The sequence below is a fragment of the Maylandia zebra genome, linkage group LG22 (genome assembly GCF_041146795.1).
Source record: "Maylandia zebra isolate NMK-2024a linkage group LG22, Mzebra_GT3a, whole genome shotgun sequence".
Classification (NCBI taxonomy): Eukaryota; Metazoa; Chordata; class Actinopteri; order Cichliformes; family Cichlidae; genus Maylandia; species Maylandia zebra.
The window spans coordinates 23,244,952-23,268,869 of NC_135187.1; positions in this window are offsets into that span (position 1 = coordinate 23,244,952).

Consider the following 23,918-nt stretch of genomic DNA (forward strand, 5'->3'; position numbering starts at 1 on the left):
TGTATAGATGAATAAGTGCGCTGGCTGTGACAGAATGTATGCCCACAGTGTGTGATTTTGCTGACAGCTCAGGATCTTCTAATAAGCGGTGGCCCTGTTTGACAGAGAGGGAGAGGAAGGGGGAGGGAGGAAGGGAATAAAAGGCCTCTTTCACCTTTCTCACCTGCTGAAGTTCCCTCCTCGCTAACGCTTGGCTGCTCACTGAGGTGCTCTACTGCACACACATGGCCCACTGCATGCAGTTTAATTAGAGTGCCAAGCATATGTCTCTACAGAGGGAGAGCTGCCTGTCAGATAAAAACTAGATGTCTATTTTGGGAAACCTTATTTCGTATTGTCACTAATACTGTTTGTTAAAGAGTTTACTTTGTATTGCCCCATAGAATAAAATAGCCTGCTTTTATCTGTGATGGTCTGCATTAATTCATAGGTGTTCAGAAATGACTTGAAGAAATGCCTTTTACTGTGTTTTTTATTTTATTTTTAGATTGTATCTAATAATATAATAATGGCAGACATGTACGTAAGAATGTGGGTAACAAGGTAGACATTTCTGTTTTTTAAGAGAAAAGAGGTTCTTGTTAGGGCTCAGTGACACAGAATCCATTTGTTGTCAGACCAAGGGTGCTTTTGATGACACAGAAATGTTGTCAAATGATTCACAGAATTTCAACTCATGTGTGAAAACTTTCATGGATCAAAAACAGCACTCATTTTAAATGGACTTGTTATCCCCTTGTATGCAGCCTCCAGCACTCCTGCTACACATTTTCTGTTTTGTCATTGACCTAAAACATGCAAAGAGAACAAACATGACTTTTGAGTCAAACTGACATAAAACTGATTTTGAGGATCGTCATGGATAGGGTTACATATCTAAATAGCTTTACTCAGTGAAAGAATTCACAGCCTCCAAGGAAAGTATCTAAAAATTACCTGTGGGCTCACAGTAGTTTAGGGACATGTACCAATACATTTTGGTCGCCACTCGCCCATGTCTCACGGGGCTAATTAAGACTTATTCTTCTCCCCTAAAATGAAAGTTAAACTGAAGGGACAATGTCCCTTTCATGTCACAAATATGTGCTGGCGAGTGGTCAGAACAGGACTTCCAAGTGGTGATCGAAACACAGCAGGGGCAGTGTACAGCTCCAGAAAGAGATGATCCCAAAAAGGAAATTAGCCAAATTTACATCAGGCAAAGTTTGTGTCATATAGTTTTTAATTGAACCTTATATGCAGTACTATTCCAAAGTCTCAAGCCCTTTTTTACAATGTTATTATGAAAACTGGAAATAGGTACAGTGTTTTATTAAAACAAGAAATATAAGATACAAGGCAAAATCAGAGACTGTATAAGTCCTTTAAATCGCACCAAATTATTTGGCATCCTCAACACAGCCTGAACTCTCTCATTCAAGCTTTCTTGTAATTTCAATAAGCAATCTGGATGCTTGCTGCCTTTTATTTAGTTCTTTGTCAAGATGATCCAACAATGCTTCAATAATGTTGAGGTTCAGGGTGTGAGGAGACCAGTCCATCACTGATGGTGTTCCAATTAAAGTTTAAAAAAAAATAAATCTTTTAAATCTTGTGTGTTTGGGATCATTTTCATACTGAAGAATAAAGCGATTGCCAATCAAATGCTTTCCAAATGGTATTTGAACATTTCTAGATTCATAATTCCATTGATTTTGACAAGATCACCAACTCCACTGACTCAAATGCAGCCACAAACCATGACACTGTAGACATTCACTGTTAGACCACCAAAAATGTAAAATTGAAATTCAACACTCTTTAAGACCTGCTGTGTAATTTGCCTTTTCTCCCTTAAAAATGGCTTTTTGCACAGTTCTGTATATATCATTATGTATGCATCAATTTCTTAAAAAGCATCAGAACTGCTTTCATCATCAACCTTTTATAGTTTTTTTTTCTTTTTTTAACCACAGATTACTTTATGTCTCAGTATATCACAGCTACTGAAACTTTCACTGACTATGAAGTTAAGTCACACATCACAGAATATCTACAATGTGTAACAATGTAGCTACTGCAAAGTGCAAATTGTAGCTCTGTTGCAAAATTAGAAATGTCTTAAATCTCTGACCACCCCTAACGTGAAAGGTAATTAGGCCAAGATATGGTCTGCTGCAATTGTAAGATAGCACTATACTACCATGCCGCCGTACTGCTGCACTACAGCTAGCAGCTCGTGAAAGATTAGACTGGTTAGAACCATTCTTACTCTTGCATGACCCAGTGGCTTGTGCTTTCAAAGTACTGAAACAAGGATATATATATATATACATATATCACACCCAATTAAAACAACTAACCTCAAATTAAAACATGTGATAGGAGTACTCGTGTAAAGATGATTACTTTTGCAGTATTTCTCTATAGTGCTTAAACGATTATAATGCAGCTGCAGTGTTCATATTAATAGTTGAGTTTATTCTGTACACACTGCGTTATCACTTTAATGTGGTTAGACTGATCAGTGCCTGCAGGAACAAGTTAAAGCAGTTTCACACTTTGGTAAAAGACGCTTCCCTTTACTGTGCTCGTGCGTGCGAGTCTTACTGTACTAACTTGAAGATGAAAAGCAGAACAACAATTAATGCATATGCAAATCTGCAACAGTGAGACCAACGCCTTTGTTCCTTAAATCTGGCTGTCACTGGTTTTTAATTACCCGACTCCCCTCAGTGAGTGTGAATACAAAGTCCTTATCAATGACACAGTAGAAACACAGGGGCCGTACATGCTAACAAGGGCCTTTAATCAATGTCTGCCACACAGGCACCAAGAGGGTTACCACAAGCTCATTCGCATTTGCTGGCTTTATTGTTGTTGTAATAGTTCAGTACACAAATTTCCTTGTGTGTGTATTTGCCTTTTATTTATTTATTTATTTATTTTTCTCTTGCTGTTCGTGTGCCGTGTCCTGTGTTTGAGTTCTCTTGCAGCATTCAACAGTTTACTCAGAAAACAGTAGGGGTGTCGGTGCAGTACTTAATGTGGGGATGAAAATAACAATAAACATTTATACAGCGCATTTCATTGAGATGGAGAGAGCACTGCGGAGGAACATTATTAAGGGCAAAGATTGTAATGACAAACAAATATAAATAAAAGCAGCTCATTTGCATCTTTGTAGGGCGAGCCAAAAACAACAAAAGGGGACTGTGTTTGTGTCTCGTGAGTGTTTGTGTGTGTGTTTTGAGAAGCGGCTGATCAACCTCCTCCCCCCCAGAAATGTGCAGGTGAACTTGCACAAATAAAACAGCGCTGTGCCTCTATCATATATGATCCTAGACGCTGGAACCCATTCCAGACTCAGTGCGAAGTCTTATTAAGCTTTGGGCTAATCAAAGATCCGTCTGTATCAGGCTTACTTCATCTCCAAGGGCCCACTCCACGTCAGCGACACAGCGCGCTGACAGCTGATTGATCCGTAGTTTGCTTTTTTATGCTTTTACTTCTGTCTCTCTGAACAGAGAGACTCAACACAGGATGATCTTGGCACAAAGTGTCTGTATTTGTATTAGTGTCTCAGTTGCCATGTGGCGGGTATTTACATGCTCTGATATCAGGTTGTCATCAACTTGATTGCCCGTCTTAGTGAAAAGTGTTGGCATTCTTTTTAAATGCGTTTCCCTATCCTTCACCCGTATCAATTCCTGACTATGAATGAGTTAAAATCTTCAATATCTACGTCTCTACTCTCTCTATTAGGCTATCTCTTTGTGGTGCTTATGTGTGTGTTTGTGTTTGATGTGATTGTGTGTGTGTGGTTTGGTGGCAGATTGATGTGTTTGTCTCTCCTCTGTTGTTTTCCATCCTTTGTTTTGCGCTGTTGTTTGGACAGGCATAGGCTAGCTGGAGATGGGAATAAATGGGACTGTTAGGAGACATCCGTTATATGCTGACACAAAGCCATTATAAAAGAACAACTCCATATGTGTGTTCGAGTGTGCGTGCTGCATACAGTGCAGTTGTGTTTGTGTGATCTATTGTAGGAAACAAATGTAGGTGGTATGTTTGTTTCTCTGTTCAACAGTATGCATTTTCATATCTGCGTATGCACTTGCTGTCAAGGACAGTTGTTTTCACAAGCTACCAAAGAACAACTCTACATCATTAAAATTGCTGGTTTTGTTTGGCAAGCACTCCAAAAATCCTAAAAAGAATCACTGTGCAGAGATTGAAATGAGAGCAAGGCCCTACTCTAAAAAATAGATTCAACCATCTCTGAGTTTAAGCATATATCCAGAATTAAGTAACTCTGAGGTGGGCAGCTCTGAGTTTTCGGTTTGTGAAAGGGTGATCAGTTAGTTCAATCAACTCTGAGTATATTCACACTGAGTTAAGCACATGCAGGAGTAGGAAACTTAGCCCTGCAACAGACTAGCGACCTGTCCAGGGTGTACCCCGCCTCTCGCCCTATGACAGCTAGGATAGGCTCCAGCACCCCCCGTGACCCTGGAAAGGATAAGCGGAAGCGAATGGATAGATGGATGGATGGATGGATGGGTGAAGCTAGAATCCTACACTTCATTTTATATTTTAAATCTAATTACTCAGTTCTAAATTTATCAGGGAGAAAATGTAGATGATAGAACAAGATAAGACAACAGTTTATTTTTGGACTTGTGATAATAGACTAGCTACCCAGATGAATGAATATTAACTCAGTTTTATTAATTGAAAAACAACTGATACATTTAAATACAATTTAATTTTCCCCCTCGCATGTTTAGTAAATGTAATATGGTGTAACAACCTCATTTTTATAGAGGATTTCATTATTTTTGCCATTACTGGAAAAACTGCCTAATGAGATTTACAAGAAAAAACTCTGCTTTGATGTTTCCCAGTTAAACCATTTATACTTTTATCTAATATTGGCCTTCACCGATTAATCATGTCTTTCTTACAGTCATAACAGGAATGTTTTACTGTGATACTCAAACAGAATGAGTTAAGTACTAGTAACCACTTCACATTTAACATGCAGGGCAGGTTTCCTGGTATCGTGAAATATTATCATAAAAGCTGAACATATTCTAAGAAATGTCTAAGCTTTTATAGAGCTGGCTGCATGGTTGGCTATGCTTTAAATATTTCAGTGTCTGTTTTAGGAGGATGAACAAATTTTGAATAAGGATTTTGTTAAGAACAAACAAGCCACCATGAAAAGACCCAAAACTGATCAGGACAGGATGTGCTGAGAATTCTCTGTTTTATCGGTGCAATGGCCTTCCATATGATACTAGATCCAGTCTGGAATAACTTTGCTATCTGGGTAGAGCCACTGGCACTGATTTGGGTGATTTTCAGGGGAAAAGATCCAGACCATGACTTTGAAAAGTCAAAATGCAATCAGACTGTCATACTGCTTTTAAGAAGTCACTTTAAAGCCATTTCAGCCTGATATTCACTCTGACATTTACATATTCTCCAAGTTCCAACTGTGACTGTAACTGTGACAGACATGTTTCCATTTTATTATACAACAGGGCATGTTTTCTGATGTTTTCTACAGATATGTTTTATTCAGTCATTGTTTCAGTTAGTGCTAAATGTATCAGTGGGGGGGGGGGGGGGGGGGGGGAACTGACTGACAGCTGACAACTTCCTTACTTTCACCAAAGTTAGAACGATTTAGAAAGATATTGCTTTCTAAATCACACACACACAAAAAAAAGAAAGATATTGCTTTTAGATTTTTTTTAGATTTATTTATTTTTTAGATTAAACACCTGGGATTTCATTTTGGGCTTTGTGAGTCATTCAGAGGTAGACTTGCTGGTGTTTTGCAGATCATTGTCCTGATGCATAACCCAGGTGTGCTTGAGTCTGAGCACAATTCATGGTTCCACAGTAGGTTGTCCAGGTCAAGTCTAGACCATCTACCACCATCGTGTTTGACTGCTGGTATGATGTTAATCCTGTGTTAGTAAAGCTTCCAAAAAGTTAAACTTTCATCTCATCATTTCACAGAAAAAATTCCCAAGTATCTTGATGATGTTTTTGCGAAATGTGAGACAAACCTTTGTTCTTTTTGATCAGCAATGGTTTTCACATCACGGATCTCTCATGGATCCTGTTTTCTTCACACAGGGCCAAGTCGGTTTTGATTAATTATTGCAAACTTTTTTCTCTTAATAAATGAAATCATCTTTTAAAAACTGTACTTTGTATTTACATAAGTTATCTTTGCCTGTTTGATGATCTGAAAGACTACAGTGTGACAAATCTACAAAAAAAATCATACCACTGTAACTAACTGATAACAGAGCCACTTCACCAATTACAGATGACAAAATTGATATTCCCATAAAGCAGTGTATCAATATTGCCATTTAGCCACCTGGTTTGACATTCAATCTGTGCCTAAATGACCTTCTCCACGTACTCTGGGACATAGTCATATTCTTTGAATGGAAGGTCAGTTTGCCGATTTCTCAATAACTTCTACGTCTCAATGAAATAGACTTCAACCCCCACATCAAAGTTAGATATTGAAGTGTCTCCAAATTGACACTTTTCTCTCGGGTACTGTGGCCTGAAACAGGGTTTAGCTTTATCTATTCTTTATTATGCCTTTGACTATCATTCTCTTAACTGCATCAATTTTTCTCTTTCTATTGTGGCTTATTTTTTCTCTCACTCCTGCATTAAACTTTTGAACTTAACAACTCAGAAAATGAATGTTCTCAGCCTGGTTGAGATTAAAAGGCCAAGGCTGATGTGCATGCTTGTGTGAGCGCGTGTCTCCACTGTGTGCGTGTTTGTTTGGCAAGGGACGAGAACGTTGCAGCCGTGGTTTATGGTGTTTCATGAAAATAAATGTTCTCTGTCTGACTTCAATTATAAAGGCGAAAATGTAAAGGCGCCTCGTTCATTAGCTTCCTTTTGCTCTGTGAGCGGGGGAAGTGGATTTGGTGTATTTAATGTTTGACTGTTGTCCTAAGTAGCAGGGATTATTCTAATGTTCTGTCAGGAACGAGACCTAGTCTAATTTTCTTTTCTATCGCTATTATCCGTTACAAAGGCTATACTAATAGACCTCTGGCTGTGAAATACAAAAACTGGAACTACAATCTCCCAATTAAACTGTCGCAGATAGCTCAGCGTATGTGTGTGTACACTTCTGCAAATTAGAACAAAGTTGTGTTTGCAAACATGTGCGCAGTCACTTTACTGTGTCAACTCAGTGTCCTCCCTTGCCATGAGCTGCCTTTGAGACCTGATCTGAAAAGAACTCAAAGCCTTTGTTCATCCTGCACTTTGGTTTATAAGTGGCCATCACTGCAATCGTTAGGTTTAAATATTGTGCTATATTTAATGTTTAATGCTGTGAAGTTGTCTGCCTGTGTCTGCACATTCCTAACACAACCACGTGGTAATCCGGTCGTTAAGTCTGACGTCACTAGCCGTGTCTGGGCCTAATGATCACTATGGCATTACTGAGAGTTGAAAAACTGTCTAAAGTCTTTCATCTTTAATAAAATGATCAGCGTTCTGCTCTACCAGGTGTAACAATTGAGTTTAACATCCAGGCATCCATGAAAACGGAATTTATGACATATAACAGAGTTAGAAGTTAGCAGGAAGTTAGCTCGCTAGCTTCTATCTAAATACAATATAGCATGTCCTGACTGCGGGGTTTTGGAAACAAATTAAAAAGTACAGCTCTGTTATCACTTCCAACATAAATGAAGACAGAAAACTAAACAGCAGTGATGTTTGTAGGGTTACTGAAGTTTGGCTAGCTGGTATATAATGATGTGCTACGTGACCGCTAGCGACACAGCTATGTTGGCATAATATAAACAAGCTAACTTTTTTCCACTTGATAAAAGTTACCGTGAGTGTTCTCGGTGGTCAGGAACAAATGTAATCGCATGGCAGGATGCTGTAAAAGGACCAAACTTCAGCCAGGAGAACAATTGAGATATACCATCCACAATACGAGGTTAGTCATTCATATACTGCTGCATGGGCTGGGCTGTAGTTACATCCTAAGATTTTAAAAACTGAGCTTAAATAAATGATTAGCGGTAATAAAAGCCGAGGGAGGTCAACAGTGATCACTGACTGTTTTAGGAGGTTTTTGAGATTAAATAGAAGAAAATACAAAACATTAAACATGTTAACAACACAAAAGCCATATTAAACGCAGACTACTTTAGGCCCGGAAGTAGGATTCGTCACGTCATCACTTAACAACCGGATAATGAAGAAATAGCAAGTCACACTTGAAAAACTAGAAGATACCTGATATCATCCTATCCCATCAGCCACCTGTAGCCTTAGCCTTTTGGGACACCAATCAGTGTTTTGGGGTTTCTGATGTACCCAGTATGTGTTAAATGGGGTTGGTTGATATAATTAAGACTACAAGACGTTTTTTAAGAAATTAATGTGTAAATATCTGTTCACAGAGGAATTTCTTAATGGTTTTGGCAATTACGCTAATGCTAACTAGCTTTAAATGATAGATTGTGCTTAGAGAGCCCAAATAATCTGAATTTCAAAAAACTGATAAAATGTGCCATCCTCTGGCTTCAGCTTTGGTGCTGTGCTGGAAAAAAAATGGGTATATCAAGACTGCAGACCAACAGAAGAGACCCTTTTCATTTTTGCAGCAAGCACAAGGAGAAAAAGGTGCTGTGACAGATCAGCACAATTGTCCCCTGTCACATAGAGGATCAATCTTTTTATATTTAGGTCACAACAGTGATCAATCAAACTCTGTTATGACAGAACAGAAGTCCCCCTCATGGAGTTTCCCTAAAACCATAATTCATTAGTAGTATATTTCATGCCAGGAAGCACAATTTCTCAAGATAGTTGAGCCACGTTCAAATGACCTGAAATAAAGCGGACATCAACTCATCACCCTCCCTCGCTCCACCACAACCACCCACACATGCAGGGCCTTGGGGTGCAGGTGTGTCACCTAGGGTGCAGGGGAGGCACTCCCCCTCTGCCCTTCTGGCCGCCTGTGCCTCAATTTTATTCTGCAACCTAGACATCCACATTACTCACACCATCATTACACATACATATAGGGCCTTGGGGGTGGACACGTTAAACGGTGTCCAGAAGACGGTCTGTGTATTCAACCTCACCTCTGGCGGCAGTGCCCACTTCTCAATTTTAAATGCATGTAGACATTGAGGGCTCTTGGGAGGGGCAGTGCTACACCTGCTGCTCTCTGGCAGGAAGCACCATGCCCTTTAGAACAGTAGCAGCAACACTACATATAAGCAGGCAGAGGGAGGTTTGGGGTCTTCACACACCCCTGTTCTCTGTTAGCCATTGGGGCGAAGGGGCTGGTAGGAGGAGTTGGCCATCCAATTGTGGTCTGGGATGCGGGGCCTACCTGCTACTGCGGTTCTGGGCGAGGGCTGCTTGTCTCCATCCCAGGGAAAAGGGTAACATCTCCTGAGTCAAGGTGTGGTTTCCCCCTCTGGGGGTGGTGGTGGTGCCTGGGGTATAGAGTATGTTTGGGGAGTGTGATTGTGTGTACAGTGTCTTTTTGTGTCTGTCTACATGTTGGGTGAGTGCTGAGTATTTGTATATGTGTGCATGAGGGTGGGAATGCAAGTTTGGGTCTGTGTGTGCCTGTACATCTGTGTCTATATGCCAGGTCGGGTCTTAGACTCCACCTCTATGGGAACATCTCAGGCTCTCCAAGGTATGAGGCCTATCTTCCCCCACCACACTCCCTGCCGGTGGCTGATGCCCTCAGGTGTCATGCGTTCGTGGTTCTTGTTGTCCGGGGCTGGGCACTCGGGTATGTACTGGCTCACTATCAGAAATTTGCCTTGATTTTATGAAGGCCAGTTCATTAGAACCATATTTGTACTATTCTCCATTTGTAACAATGGAGATTCACAGAAATTCAACCTGAGAACTTCAATATTTCTGTTTGTCTCGTTTTCTGCATACATTAAAGTGCATAAGTGCTGACAGGGTATTATCTGTAAAATAATCTATCATAGTCTCCATGTCAGTTGCACCGCTCACATTGACCTAAAATTAAAATTATGGGAAACCTTCTCAACAATGATATGCAGATATAGTACTGCCGGCTGATTAATTTTCTTTCAGCTTATTGAGACAAGATTGGGGTTTGCTGCCAACCAGTCACAGCAGGTGATGCACACTGAATATGCATTTTGTAGTAGGGTAATGTGGAATTTAAAATGTGTGAAAGAAGGATTAATTATGCATTCAAGCCTCTGATGGCTTTAAGAAAATACTGAAAACTTTATTCAAATCCCAGGGGAACTTTATGTCACCCCTAAAAATATTGTAAATGCTGTGATTTACTTAGTTTTCTGAGCCAAATGATTTCAGTGTGAACTTGAAGGTTTGTGGTTTTTGGATGATAGCTTTCTCTGATACTAAGATAGTCACAGCCTGAAGGAAAAGAAAAGAAGTGTGGAGTAAGACAGGGAAAATGAGCTTGGCAACTGGTCTACTGGTCATCTAAAACTGATGGGCACTTAAAACATTCCTAGAATCATAAACTGTTTGATATTCTTTGCCCCCCCTGGGACTGATGGCGAAAAAAGAGGATGGGAATCAATAGAAAGGATGTAGAAAAGGAAAGGCACAGATATGAGAAAACCCTAAAACTGTTATGTGTTTTCAGGTCTACAGAAGAAAAGATGCAGAAGCACATACAATTTGAAAAAAAGAAAAACACAGAAGACAATAAAGGTTTATGATAAGAAGCATAATAAAAACAATGTAGTGTTAGTTGTAGTGTTGTTGTTGTGTTATTTGAAGTTCTGAGAGTGAAAATGAGTTGTCAGGCCCACAGCACTGTACATATTGAAATTAATGAAGAAAACATATTCCAGTCAAACAACATCCATACAATGTGAATAATTACTACAGGTTACAGAGTCAGAAAGTGGTTAGGGAGGAATCACTGATGGCAGAGTTGATGTGGAGTGGGTCCCTGCTCTGTATGCTGGACTGAGTGACTGAAGTCATTATAGGTGACCAGAACTTTATCAAACCCTTCAACAGACTGGAAAGTTCAATTCATGTTTGCTTTTAAGGTTTACTGTCCTAAAATTCAGTAACTTGTATTAATATTCCTGGTCTGAATTACTGTTATTCCATCTCAGAGCCTGAACTCTCTTAGGTAACTTTCTTGTCAATTCTTCAAAGTGTCATTAGGAATAGTTCAACTTATTGAAGGAAATGGCTGCCTTTTGTTCTGTTCTCTGTCAAGATGATAAAACACTGCTTTAATAATGTTGAGGTCCGGGCTCTGGGGAGGCCAATCATGACTGAAAGAGTTCTGTTGTTTTGTGTTTTTCTACCTAGGTATGATTTTTACTGCATTGGCAGTGTGCTTCAGATAACTGTCATGAAGAAAAGTAAGACATTGTCAATTAGACACATTCAAGACTCTATTGTGTGGTAGATCAAACAGTAATTTTCTGCATTTGTAATTGACAAGATCTGGCGTAAACGCAGCCCCAAATCATGACAGATTCTCCTCTGAGTTTTACAGTCACTGTTGTATCTCTCTGCTGATGATTCAACACACGGATGGCCTGAGGATAAAAACTCCTCGAGCCTTTCTGTTTTTGTTCAGATGGTGCAGCCTGATTTCAGAAGCTGGAACAGTTCGTTGCTGGGATAGGATGGGTCCTTCAAAATCTGAGTTGCTCTAGTCCAGCATCTCCTCACGTAAATGTCCTGTAGGGAAGTGAGAGCAGTCCTGCAGCAGTGTTTTGCCATACGGATCACTCTCTGAAGAGCTTTTTTACCCTTGACACAGCTGTTTCCATACCAGGATGTGATGTTCTGTGTGAGGATGCTCTCCACAGTGCCTGCATAGAATTTCCTGAGGATCACTGGCGAGACCCTGAACTTGCTCAGTTGTCATAGGTGATACAGGCGCTGCCTAGCCTTTTTGGATTGGACCTGAATGTGGGCAGACCATGTCAGGTCTGAGGAGAATGGACACCGAGATACTTGAAGGACTGCACTCTCTCCACTGGAGCTTCATTAATGATAATGGGCTTGTAGTCTCGTTGCTGACTCCTTCTGAAGTCCACCACCAGCTTCTTGGTCTTGCCGACGTTCAGCTGGAGGAGGTTGTTCCGGCACTATGATGCCAGATTCTTTACTTCATCCATGTAGACCGCCTCATCGTTGTTGGAGATGGCGCCCAACACCACTGTGTCGTCAGAAAACTTCACAATGGTATTGGAGCCGTGGGTGGCCACACAGTCAAGTCAAGTCAAGTCATCTTTATTTATATAGCACATTTAAAAGACATCAAGTGTCGGCCAAAGTGCTGAACAGAGGGATAATATAATAAAAGAATTAAAATAGAAAGAAAACATTTTAAGAATTGTAAGACATGTAAGAGTATATAGAATATAATGTACATGCAAATATGCACATGCATATAAAAAACTGTACACATTCACACACAAGTACACATATGTGAACATAACGTATATACACATACAACATCATCCAATAAGATAAGAGACTAAAGTGTAGAGTCTGAAGTGTAGAGAGAGTAGAGCAGTGGCGAGAGCATGTGGGGACCACAGACTTAGCCAGGGATTCACTGAAAATCGAAGTGAACACACCTGCTAGCTGGTTAGCACAGCGCCGCAGCAGACGGCCAGTGATGCCGTCTGGCCCCGCCACTTTCCTTATGCTCACTCTCCTCAGCGCCGCTCGGACGTCGTGCTCTGCGATGCTGATCGCCGGTCCCTCTCTGATGACATCAGTTGTCAGGCAGTCGTTAGAATTAGCTGCCTGGCTAACTTTGAAATGGGCGTAGAACTGGTTCAGCTCGTTGGAGAATGTAGTGTCTGCATTGGTCGGCGCAGTGTTCCTGGCTTTGTAATCCGTGATTGTGCGTAATCCATGCCACATGCTCCATGTGTCGCCCTGGCTGAAGTAAGACTCCACTAGCTCCCGGTGCCGACATTTGGAATCCTTCACCGCGGGTCGCACGCCATAAGAGGCTGCTTTGTAGGTGCTCATATCGCCAATTGCGAGACCCGCGTTGTAGGTGGCGGTCCTCGTGTTCACTGCAGCGCGGATCAATCTGTCTACCCACGGTTTTTGGTTCGGCAACGTCACGACTCTTGCAGTGGGGATGATCTCATCTGCTAGCATATTTACGAAGCTTACTGCTACATCCATAAACTCATTGATGTCGACTGCGGATGCTCTGAACATGTCCCAGTCTACGTCGTCCTGTAGCATAGCTTCTGATTGGGCAGACCAGCGTTTCACCTGTGTCAGGTCTTTGCTGGATATCTTCTTAGGGCTTTCAGATACATATAATGTGCGGTAGATATTTTTAGGCCACTTCTTTTTTGTCCTCCACATGTCCAGTTTCCCAATGTTTTAAGCACATGGCGTATCCCGCAACATGCTAAGTTTCCAGCTCCTAGCTCTTTGTGAATCACCTTGCAGGTGCAAAAATACTATTTTTAAAATATATTTTTTAAATACTATTTCCTGTCAAACTGTGTTACCTTTGGCAATATTTTTGCAAATTCAACTACAGAAAATAAAATAAATGATTTTTGTGTTTTTGTGACAGGCTACTTGTACAAAGTAAAGACATTATTTAAAATCTACTGCAGTTTTTGAAAAGGAGCACCTCCAAATGGTTTAAGGTATTCTATTGAAAGGATATTTATATATAGGTTAAATAATCAAAGAGGGGAAGTGAAGTGATGAAGTGAAGAATACTTTTCATCATAGCATCTGTTAGTTGGTGGGATATATAAAGAAACAAGTCAACGTTTTGTCCTCAAATCGATGTGTTAGAAACAGGAAAAATGAGCAAGGATTAGGACGTGAGAGTTTGATTGCTAGACAACAGAATAAGGCAATCTCCAAAACTGCAGGTCCTGCTAAAAAGGTGTCAGAATACACAGTGCATCTAGATTCTAAAATCTGTTACACTCCCATACACAACACATTTAGTTGTGTATGGGATTGCATAGTCACAGACCAGCAAGGGTGCTCATGCTCATGCTGACTGCCAACAATGAGCACATGAGCATGAGAACCATGGACCATGGTCTGGTGTGATGATTCATGTTTTCTTTTACATCACATCGATGCCCAGTTGTGCATTCCTTACCTGGGGAATGCCAGGCACTGGTATGCACTATGGGAAGAAGGCAAGCCAGAGGCAGTGTGATGCTTTGGGCAATGTTCTGGGAAACCTTGGGTTCTACCATTTATGCAGCTGTTACTTGAACACCTACCGCATACCTAAGCATTGATGCTGACCATATACACCTATTTCATACTAGTATCATGTGATGGCTGTGGCCTCTTTCAGCAGGATAATTCCACAAAGCAAAAATGGTTTAGGAGGTGTTGATTTGGCATCCAAATTCCCCAGATCTAAAGCAAACTGTACTGTAGTGCTCTGAACCCCACTTTCTGTTTTTCTCTAGCTTTAATTCGTGCTGGTTATTACTCATCTATGTCACTACAGCCACTATTATTCTAAAATCTGTTACACTCCAGAACACTGCAATCCCCAAATCTAAGCATCTTGTCTTTTATGACGAAAGAGAGAGAGAGAGAGAGAGAGAGAGAGAGAGAGAGAGAGAGAGAGAGAGAGAGAGAGAGAGAGAGAGAGAGAGAGAGAGAGAGAGAGGGGGAGCAGCTTGCCAAGGCTGTGAGTCTTTGCTTGGCAGTTTCCAAGGCCTCAGGTATGGACAGCTTGCTGTATTTACTGACATCAAGACAAGAAAGCTCCTTACCATGCATGGAAGCGGAAGGAAGGGGGCCGGGGACTGGTGAGTGTCAGCGCCACAGTCCAGGATGAGACAACGAACATCCACAAATACATCACGAAGATGGCTCCAACTGACAGCGTGCTCAGTGAATACCTCAGGCAGCAGAAACCCAAGAAAGTGGAGGAAGGCGAGGAACCATCATGGAAGGACAGGCCCTGGCTGATATCCAGAAATCCTACCAGTGGCTGGACAAAGCTGGACTGAAAGACAGCACAGAGGCACTAATCATGGCAGCACAGGAACAAGCACTAAGCACAAGCTCCATTGAGGCTGGGCTCCATCACACCAGGCAAGACCCCAGGTGCAGGCTGTGTAAAGATGCTCCAGAGACAATCCAGCACATAACAGCTGGGTGTAAGCTAGCAGGCAAGGCATACATGGAACGCCATAACCAAGTGGCCAGCATAGTGTACAGGAACATCTGTGCTGAGTATAACCTGGAAGTCCCGAGGTCAAAATGGGAGATGCCCCCAAGGGTGATGGAGAATGACCGAGCTAAGATCCTGTGGGACTTCCAGATACAGACGGACATAGTGGTGGTAGACAAACATGAGAATACGGCCGTGATCGATGTAGCGGTTCTGAATGACAGCAATATCAGGAAGAAGGAACACGAGAAGCTGGAGAAATACCAAGGGCTCAGAGAAGAGATCGAGAAGAGGTGGAGGGTGAAGGTAACGGTGTCCCAGTGGTAATCGGAGCACTAGGTGCAGTGACTCCCAAGCTAGGCGAGTGGCTCCAGCAGATCCTGGGAACAACAGCGGAGATCTCTGTCCAGAAGAGCGCAGTCCTAGGAACAGCTAAGATACTGCGCAGGACCCTCAAGCTCCCAGGCCTCTGGTAGAGGACCCGAGCTTGAAGGATTGACCGCCCACAGGGGCGAGTGGGGAATTTGAGATATGTATGTGTGTGTGTGTGTGTGTGTGTGTGTGTGTGTGTGTGTGCTTGTTCTGCTATACTTGCGAGGACCATCGCGGGTTTTAGACCTTACGAGTGAGGACCTTTTGGGAAAGTGAGGACATTTAATATGGTCCTCACTTGTTTTTCACTGTAATGGCTTCTAGAGGCCATTTTTATGCTTCTCTCAAAGTTTGAGCGAGGTCCTCAGAAAGATAGAAATACGAGAAAAAATACACACTTCTATACACACTGCTATTCTTTTCATACACACACTTTTGCTCTCTACTGGCTACTAGTGGTTATGAAAAATCACTGCTCCTGAGCCTTTTTGCTCTCTACTGCCCTTCTGCCCCTTATGGTTGTGGATAGTCACTGCACCCAAGTACTTTTTGCTCTCTACTGCCCCTACTGCTTTTGGACAGTCACTGCACCCAAGAACTTTTTTGCACTCTACTGCCAACTACTGTCTTTGCCCATTCACTACAAATGAAGATAATGACAGTTTATCTAATGAAGGAGAAATAAATAGTGCTCTATCGCCTTGAAGTTCAATTCAATTTTATTTATATAGCACCAAAGCACAACAAAGGTCACCTGAGGGCACTTTATACTTTAGGGTAAAGACCCTACAAGGTAAGTTAAACATATTATTATGTCTTACTTTTAATATCTGGTCTTGGTCTACCCAAATTGGAAAGCACACCAATACAATTTTTGAAATTAAATGCTGAAATAGAAATATTGAATATGGACTGGCCTAAACTGGGCTATGAGACAGTGCTTCAGTTCCTGAAAAATTACGACTGGATTTTCAATTTAAACTAAACAGTGTGCTAGTTAACATGGGTTTGATCAGTTAATGTGAGACAGGTTTAGAAATTATTAATGCAGCTCATCATTTCTGCCTTCTGGTTCTCATTTTAGGCGTCTCTTTTTAAACCATACTTTTATCTCTGCTATAGAAATGGCATATAAGTAACTTTTTTAGACCATTCAGTTAAAAAAAAAAATCATTTAACGTCTTGAGGGGCTGCTTTCGATTTAGTGTTACCAGCATATTTTACCAAAATATCTCCACAAATAGGAGACTGAATCTGAAAAACCACCTTGACCCTGCTTTAGTAGTGAGCTACAAATTGTGTCTACATAACATAAATATAGACAATGTGCAAGAAACTGTAGTTTTGTTTCAAGTATTTTTCAAACTATTATAAATCATACTGGTGAATTTTGATAGATTATATTAAAGCATGGGCTTCCGTACAAAGGATACATATATTGCGGTGTTCCCTTTTATATTAAAACCTGGTTCCTCTACTGTAAGCTTCTATTAGTGAAAATCTACCATTAATATATAATCTGTAATGCAATATAATATTGACTCATGTGTTCTGTAATACTTTATAAAAATTAAATATGTCCCATCCATCAGAAGTGCCCATCTCATTATGGCTGCTTCCAGGAGGATAATAACCAGTGTCAAGAAGCTCAAATGATGTCAAATTGCACTCTTAAACATAACAGTTCAGTTCACTGTACTCAAATGGCCTCTACAGTCACCAGATCTCAATCCAAAAGAGGACCTCTATGATCTCTATGGTGGATCAGGTGATCACATTACATGTTATGTGATCACCTGATCCATCATTCATTTACACACACATATATATATATATATATATATATATATATATATACACATATATACATATATATATATATATATATATATACATATACATATATATATATATATATATATATATATATATATATATACATATATATATATATATATATATATATATATATATATATATATATATATATATATGAGAGAGAAATGCTCTCTTTAGGGGTCACAACACCAGAGGCTCTGGTGTTGACCTCTGAGGTCATCTCTGAGGTCATGCTGTTTTCTCCCTCCTTTGTCCAGTATTTCCTCTATCCCTCTTCTGCATATGTCTGAATCATCTCAGCCTTGTCTCTAACTTTCTCTCCATACCATTCAGCATGAGCTGTCCTTCTTGTATACTCATTTCTGTTTCCTGTCCCTCCTCCTGACTCCAGATCCCTGATGTAATCCCACCCTCACCTTGAACACATCCTGCACCACCCTCACATCCAGACTTACCTCATGCAGTACCACAGTTCCTCTCTTAGCATCCCATCATATTCTTTTGCCAGATCCACAAAGACACAGTGCAACTCTTTCTGACCTTCACTATACTTCTGCATCAACACACTCAAAGCAAACATCACATCTGCACTGCTCTTTTTCAGTGAGAAGCCATGCTGCTGCTCATGGATCATCACCTCTCTTCTTAACCTAGCTTCAACAACTCTTTCTTGGTGTGTCTCAGCTTTATCGCTCTGTAGTTACTACAGCTCTGCATATCACCCTTGGTCTTGAAAACTGGTATCAGTACACTTATTCATTCCTCACTCTCCAAACTTGTGTTAAACAATCTGGTTAAAAAGTCCTCTCTGGGAGTGGGCACGATACACGGAATCCAAATTACCATCAGGGTGTACACCTCACCCCTCGCGTGGTTGCCCACCTCTCAATTTTAAATACACGTAGACATTGAGGGCTAGCAGGAGGGACTATGCGCTTACCTGCTGCTCTCTGGCAGGTAGCTCCATGCCCTCCTGGGTTTTAAATGCACCTTAGAACACACATGCATCAACACTACAATAAGCGGGTGGAAGGAGGTTTGGAGTCTTCTCTCACCCCCATTATCTGCGGCCTGCTGGAGCGGGGGGGCTAGGAGGAGGAGTTGGCCATCTGGAGTGTGGGGCCTCCCTGCTGCTGCGGAGTCGGGGCGGTCTGCCTCTCCCCACCGCAGGGAAAAGGGTAACACCACCTGGGTCTGGGTGCAGTTCCCCCCTCCAGGGGCAAGGGTACCTAGACCCGGTTCGTTGAGTACGCTTGGGGAGTGTGATCGTGTGTACAGCGTCTCTTTATGTCTGTCTCCACGTTGGTTGAGTGTGAAGTGCATATGAGAGGATGAGGGGATGGGCGTCCAGGTACACACCGGCTCACTCCTTGGCGGCCGCTTATCGGGGCCTGGATCCTGGGGCTCGCTCGGGCCACTTCGGAGGTGGGGTGCCCCCGGCCTCTCAGCCTGGGGCTCGGTCACTCAGGCACAGCTGGCTGCCGGCGGAGCTCACGGGCGCGTCACTGCAACTCCCCCTGGCTTCTGCTCCGCGGCTGCTGAGTGAGCCCTCATCTGGGACTCTCCTCAGCTCTTACTGGGACAGTGGCGCGGCTGCCCCTCTGTTGGTCTTCCTTGGTCTCTTGTGTTCTGGGGGCCTCTGGATGTCTGGAGTTTTGATCTCCTCCATACCTGCTTCATGCCCTGGAGGACGGGGCTGTGGCCCCCCCACACCCTCTAGCAGATCATTACATGAAGGAACCTTTTAAAAAAACAAGCGCGTCCATTTACCGGTCAATCTACGTCCCTACCCTCACCTATGGCCACGAGCTGTGGGTAGTGACCGAAAGAACGAGATCGCGGATACAAGCGGCAGAAATGAGCTTCCTCCGAAGGGTGGCTGGCCTCTCCCTTAGAGATAGGGTGAGAAGTTCGGCCATCCGGGAGGGGCTCAGAGTAGAGCAGCTGCTGCTCCACATGGAAAGGAGCCAGCTGAGGTGGTTCGGGCATCTGACAAGGATGCCCCCTGGGCGCCTCCTGGGTGAGGTGTTCCAGGCATGTCCCACCGGGAGGAGGCCCCGGGGCAGACCCATGACACGCTGGAGAGATTATATCTCTCGGCTGGCCTGGGAACGCCTTGGTGTTCCCCCGGATAAGCTGGAGGAGGTGGCTGGGGAGAGGGAGGTCTGGGCCTCTTTGCTTAGGCTGCTGCCCCCGCGACCCGGCTCCGGATAAAGCGGATGAAGATGGATGGATGGAAGCGCGTCCATGCTCACAGGTGTACACACGGGTGATCACACCCACAAACTACACCCTTTTTGGCTCCTACCTCAAAGCACACTGTGTTCTGTTGATCCTATGTGCTGCACAATAATGTTTAATATTTAGTATTTACTGTCATATTCCCATATATCATTGTGATGTTGTTTATTCTATTACTCTTGTTCTCTTCTGCTTGTTTTCTTTTTTCTTTCTCAACAGGTGATCCAGGTGATCGATAGATGCATTTTTTTTTCTTTTTCTGCCCATTCTGTTGGTTTTTGTTTTTTTGCCCTTCTCCCCTATCCCTCTTCTCAGCTCTTTCTCTTTCTTTCTCCCCTTCTTTCCCCCAGTCAAGTCTGTCCCGTATTCAACAAGTGAAAATAAAATAAACAATAAAAGGTGAATCAAATGGACCATTACGGCAAGGCTGGGATGGTCAATTTGGTAAAGTAAATCCGTTGGGCATCTTTCTTTGCCTTTAGACAATAATTCTGATGGCAAAAGAGCCAAACGGGACAGGCAAAAAAAAAAAAAAAAAAGTCCTCTCTCCTCAACATCTCTATACCACCACAGATATGTCATGTGGACCAACTGCCTTTCCTCTCTTCATAGCTGCCTTCACTTCCTCCTTACTTATCCCCTGCGCTTCCTGATTCACTAACTTTCCTCCATCTGTCCTCAGTTTCTGTCTTTATTAATGTCTTCATTAATGAAGACAGTGAGAGAATACTTCTATCTTCCATCTTCTCAACACACTCTCTTCACCATCTTTATCCTTAATCACTCTAACCTGCTGCACATCCTTTTCAGCTCAATCTCTGTATAGCTAATTCATGCAAGTACTGTTCTCCTTCCTTAGTACCCAGCCTCACGTACAACTCAGTATAAGCTTTTTCCTTTGCCACCTCTATCTTTGCAGTTGGCCTGGCCTCCCAGTATTCCTGTCTACTTTTATCCATCTCCCCTGACTATCGCACTTTCTCTTAGCTATTCCTTTGAGGAACTACAGGAAAGTGTCCAATCCACCACCAAGTCTCCTTGTCCTCTTTTCTCTCTCCAAAAGATACACCAAACACCTTCTTTGCCTTTCTCTCACCATTTCAGTTGTATTTTTCCAGTCATCTGGTAACACTTCCCTTCCACCCAGAGAATGTCTACTCCTCCCTGAACTAACAACTGCACAACATTCTTCCTTCTTCAGCTTCCACCATTTAGTTCTTGTCTCTGCCTTCATTCTCTTCCTCTTCTTGACGTCCAAAGTCATCCTATAGACTAGTGTCCAATGCTGCATGGCTACATTCTCTCCTGACACCACCTTGCAGTCTCCTATCTCTTTCAGACTGACCCTTCTGTTTAGGATGTAAGCCACCTGTGTACACTTTCTTCCACTCTTCTACGTCACCTTCTGTTCCTCCTTCTTCTTGAAGTATGAGTTCACCCCAGCCATTTCCATCTTCCTAATTTTGACCTTGTGCATTTCTCTGCTTAACACTATACCTATCTAACACCTCATTATCTCTCTTTCCTTCACCTACATGGCTACTGAAGTCTGCTCCAATCAACACTCTCTACCACTTTATCAAACTAACTGCAGAATTCCTCTTTCTCTTCTAACTGACATCCAACCTTCAACCTGGTCTCCTGCACACACAGTAAATCTACCTTCCTTCTCTCCAGTCATATCAGCCAGCTCTCTCCCTTTGCCAGTCATAGTACCTCCACGCTCCTGCCTGTCCTTCTCTTCGACTCCTAACCTGCTTCTCCCCTATATGCAGAAAAAATAATGTTTGATCATCATCAAAAGCCAGATATTTCAAAGTTTCATCTATGAAATATCTGGCTTTCCCATCATAGCAGATGAAATACGTATTTTGCATTAAATTGCATCATTTCGCCTCCTGAAGGGCTCGCAATGAGTCCACTGTGTGTATATATATGTATTTCTTTTCCCTATGGTAATAATACTTTTAGATAAATACTAAGTACTTTTCCACTACTGATGTATATAAAGTAAAATTAGGCTGTAAAGTTAAATCTTACTTTAGATAAATCTTGGTATGTGCTTTTATAATGTGTACTAAATTGTAGTAAAACATGTCAGGGTTCCTTTGTTTCATGTGTTCTGGCCAGTACACTAAGCCTGAGCCTGAGTGAGAGCTGAGCAGAGAATTGTAGCTCACTCTGCTCCCAACTTAACTGATGCCCTGCACCTCCCCCATAGCTGCTGCAGTGGGGGAGGGGCAGGTAAATGTTTCCAGCACTTTGGCAGGTCTGAAGGCAAAAGAGAGTCCAAACCAGGACTAGCAAAGTGTACCTAATATAGCTGTTTAGTGTGTGTGTAAAATAAATAAATAATATGGTAATGGCTCTTTCCACTACTGATATATATAAAGTTTAATTAGACTGTAAAACTAAATCTTACTTTAGATAAATTTTATTTTGTGATTTCATAATGTGTACTAAACTGTAGTTAAAATAAATGTCAGGATTCCTTTATTTCACATATTGTAGCCTGTAAATCAGGTTTGAGAGTCAGAGCTGAGGAGAAAACTTTGGCTCTCTCTGCTCCTCCATCAGTGACCCTCCCCCCGCGCACCTGCACTGCAGCTCTCAAACTTTTGCAGGGCATGTGACGTCATTCAGTCCACAGTCGGAGTAGCCGTTTAAGTGGAGCTCTGAAGACTGCAAAGCACGCTTTCTGCAGGTAAGATTTCACATTTTTGCTATATGAAAACTGTGCAAATGTTGTCTTTCTAAGAAACGAAAGAAAAAGGTATCTTACATTAAGTTTAATTTTTTTTTAACTTAATGACACGGCAGTAAATATACTTTTTTTTAATTGAACAATGCATAAAGTTCGTCTCAATCTATATTTTATTACAATTAACTATGCATAATTTTTCTTATAATTGAACATAGGAACAAAAACCGATTCCTTCGTGATATATTTAACACTAAATTTTATGCCAAACCTACCGTCCCCTCCCCCTCAATTTCTGGCAATTTCTATCTGTATTTCTCTTCAGTCTCGCTCTTAGAAATATAAAATTAACGTAAGAAATAATTATCGGATCTGGTTTTCAGTTTAAAGGGGAAAAATGTACGCTTAATTACAGTAAAAACATGATTTTTGCAAGAAAACATGAAGTTAGAGATTTTTCACGGTTTCAGTGAGTAAAAGTCTAAAATGAAAAATCCTATGCAGTGTTTTGGTTGCAGACCTGTGTGAGTTCCAGCCTTTTAACAAGACAGCTTGTTGTAACTTTAGTGCAGTTTGTTTGATAACAGCATTTGGATTATTTTGTAAGTGATTTAAGTGTTAGTCACATGTTTAGTGAGAGCTGTTAATTATAGATTTAATTTATTTAACAGGTATTTTCATTAGAAAACTGCGTTTCCCAGAATCCTTTGTGGTAGACAAAAGTTACTCTGGGTTTTTAGCTAGCAAAGAAAGTTTTGGGAAGCCATTATATGTTGCTCTGATGTTGAGCAGTTTATTTGTTGTACATTCCCCCTTTTGAAGCCTTATATAAAGACTATCGTTTCTCCAATTGATGTCCGATCCATTTTTTTGGCTAAGTGGATTCGCCACAACACAGCTTAGTGGAATGCTTTTTAATTCTTCACAAACTTTATTAAAGATAACAAGCGGCCAAACTGTGGTTTGTACCGTTTTATTTAGGGTATCTCTTTAAGGCATTTTATAGCTTGACTGGGTTTTGTCCCCTTCTTTTTAAGTCACAATTTTAGCCTAGATTTAGTCGAAAGGCACTTTTATTCCGAGCGCTTTAATCTTTTGTTAAAACCCAACCTCAGTTGCCCAGCTATAACATCTATCAAGTTAGCATTTCAAAATATGTAAAGGAAACGACTGAAGTGTGACGCATGCGCGTAGCAATGCTTTAACTTTTGTTGTCTTAAAGTGTTTACAATCCAAAATGCTTGAAATCATTGTCCTCCTTTATCCATCAAATATAAACGTTCCCACGTGTTTACGCCAACATGGAGTTTTATGTTGGTGTCGATGTTTCAGTGACTGAGCAGCGTCTGTCCGTCCAGTATATTTACTGACGTAGCCGCACATCAGCATGACCCAGCTGAGCAGCGTGCTCCGTTTAGCCTCGTTTGTCTTATTCCTCTCATTTGTTTTTCACCGTCAAACATAACTGGACAGAAGGCCTGGTGTTCTGTTGCTGAAGTGGGCTTCAGATAGTGTTTTTCTGTGGAACATCAAGGCTGTCATGTAGTATTAATT